Source organism: Pagrus pagrus (genome assembly GCF_965226575.1).
Source record: "Pagrus pagrus genome assembly, chromosome: 7".
Taxonomy (NCBI): domain Eukaryota; kingdom Metazoa; phylum Chordata; class Actinopteri; order Spariformes; family Sparidae; genus Pagrus; species Pagrus pagrus.
The window spans coordinates 3860273-3863245 of NC_140191.1; positions in this window are offsets into that span (position 1 = coordinate 3860273).

Below are 2973 nucleotides of genomic sequence, written 5' to 3' on the forward strand. Positions count from 1 at the left end.
AAATACTACAAGTGTTCCTCATTTAAAAATGTAATAAATATAGTATAATGATACAGGAACCATGCTCCAACCTTCCTGACCAGTGGTCGAAGAAGCACATGGATCCTCTACCTGATCAGTGGCAGATTTAAGAAATTTGGGGCCCAAGGCAAAGGCAGGCATGGGGCCCTCTGAAATGAGAAGACAACACACAAAACAACAGGTCAATTATACAGATAGATACATTTTAACAGAATACACATGTATTATTTGTTTTACCTTTTGTCCCTCTCTTCCTGTCCCTTTTTCACGTTGTCTCTCTCCCTCATTCTGAAAACAGACACACACAAACACAGTATAAGGCTCTTACCCAGTGGTGAAGTGTAAGTATATTTACTCAAGTGCTGACGTAGACACTTTAGGATTTCATGCAACTTCAATTTTGTCTGCTCCGCTGTATCTCAGAGGCAAATACTGCACTTTCTACTCCACTACTGTACATCATTTATGTTGCTGGTTACATATTTCAAACCCTTCCTGCCCAGTGAAAACCAAGTACCCTCAAAATGATGATTTAATGCTAATATTTGCATATAAAAATTAATAAAAAATATTTAGAGGTTCAAAATGTAAAAACAAGAGGTGTATCTCATGCAGCCAGTGTAGTCACATGATCCCAACATGATTTTGAGTCAATTGATCACATGACCTGGAAGCTATTGAGCTAAAATGCTAATATTTACATATACAAATTAATAAAAAATATTTAGAGATGTAAAATGTAAAAACAAGAGGCGTATCTCATGCAGCCAGTGGAATAACATGATGCAACACTAGTAGGGCTCCAATGATTTTATTATAACATAAACATGTCCCTTGTTTCTATTGGCATAAGGGACATTTCCAGGTTTTGTCCATGGACAGACATGAGCCATGGAACCACTGGTCGCAGTCATCACATTGGATCTGTTTAATTGACACCACAGCTGCTTCATCTTGTTGGAGTGAATGGGACATAACGCCCCCTTTCCACTGGACATCCACCCATTCGTCTTTCCATGACATGTGACATATAATCTATTTTACAAGTGAAGTCCCAGCAGCTAAGTCACAGCTTTAAGGTCTGAACATTGAATGCAACTGTATAAATCACTGGCTTTACATCTTTGGTCAAGATTTTGACCCATATCATTTTAGAAATGTCACATTTTACCTTTTAGAATTATCTATCCCAGCTATTGATCATTAAAAGAGCCTTGGCATGTGGCCCATTGAAACACTGTATCCTTAACAAGTTAATTTTTATTTCATTTAGATTTGAATACAGTTCCTAAAATTGAACAGTGTATCTCCATCTTGGGGGTAGTAGTTGTTAATAACTTCCTTAAGTTACATAGTTTCTGATGTTTTCTCAGCCTCTGTAGCAAATAGAAACGAAATTCAAAGCTTACTTCAAAATGACTCGTACGCTTCCACCTTCAAGGAATACTTATCGATATAGGGGGGAAAAAATCTCCCCTTGGACAGTTTTGATACTCACTAGTTTATCTCTACACGACGGACCCTCCCCAACAGGTGTCGACGTCGTCGTTGTTTTCTGCTGGCAGAGGATTTTAATCAAAAACATAATTAATGTGCGCAAATAAGTAATAGCTGTATTAACCATACGTGGATGAGGATTTTTATGGGGCCCTCAGGAACTTGGGGCCCTAGGCAACCGCCTAGTTTTGCCTAATGGTAAGTCCTCCCCTGTACCTGAGTGACAGTACCAGTGCAACAATGTCAAAGCACTTCATTAAAAGTCATTCATCCAAAAGCCTACTTAAACTGCATGTAATCTGATAAATCACCTCCAGTGCTATTACTCACGTGACCACGATGCATTGTGGGTAATGTAGGCACCAGGTTTAAAAAAAGGAAGAACCATGTGTGAAACAAAAAAGGTGATAGGAATCACTACATTACCCACAATGCTACCGAGTAACATCACTTGATGCAATTTATCAGTTCTCACATATGCAGTACTACTCCCCAACATTTGTGAACAGACTTTAATGTTGAAAATTGATGGAGTTACCCTTTAATGTGCAAGCTGACTGTCTAGAAAGGATGATTAAGCACGTATTTAAGGATTAAGGCTGCCCTCTATGAGTAGCTGTGCTCCATTAGGTCGTGTTGGCAGCGAAATCTAGTGAAATGCAGTGCAGGCTGCGGGAGTCAAGTTTAATGTCTCAGATAGCAGATAATCAAACAGCAGCAGGTAGTGGAGATGACATCGTAAACTTTAATTTGATATTTTCACTGCTTTAAAGTTACCATGTGACGTTTCCGTCCACTTGTAACACTATGGATGCATTTACTGCTGGTCTGTGTTTTTAATCATGCCGCCTGTTGTTGGTAGTAACACAGACACAAAAAGGTATTGAAGAAGATGAATGTCAGCAAGGAAACACCAAAGTAAACAGTGTTTAACTATTTAAAATATTTTAAAAACTTTGTAGAAAATGCTTTTATGTTTGTAAGAGACACAAAATGTGAGAAACACTGAATATAGTGTCGGAACAGACAGTATAGGATACTTGGATGTCTTTATTGGTCTACACAACATTTTGTTTTTGGGTGGTATGTCATTTACGTGCCGCACAGAGTTCTCGATTCAGTTTTGTGTGCTTTATTTAAATGGAGTGGAAACCAAACCATACTGGCTGAAGCTGGCACGTTTTTGAGCGCAGTATGGACCAAAATGACCTCTGAGGTGACTGGATCAACCTTTAAGCACACACTACTCTAACAAACTACAGTATCTGACAGGATACAGTCTTGTAGGTATTTGACTGGTCTGGCTTCCACTCGGTTTGCTTATTTTTTTTACTCTCTGGTGGCCATTTCTGTCACAGTAAAACCTGAGCTTGTGAGGATCCAGGTTGGCATATGAAAGACACAAGTCTATGGAAGGACAGTTATTAAAAAAATAAATACATCAGGACATCGACG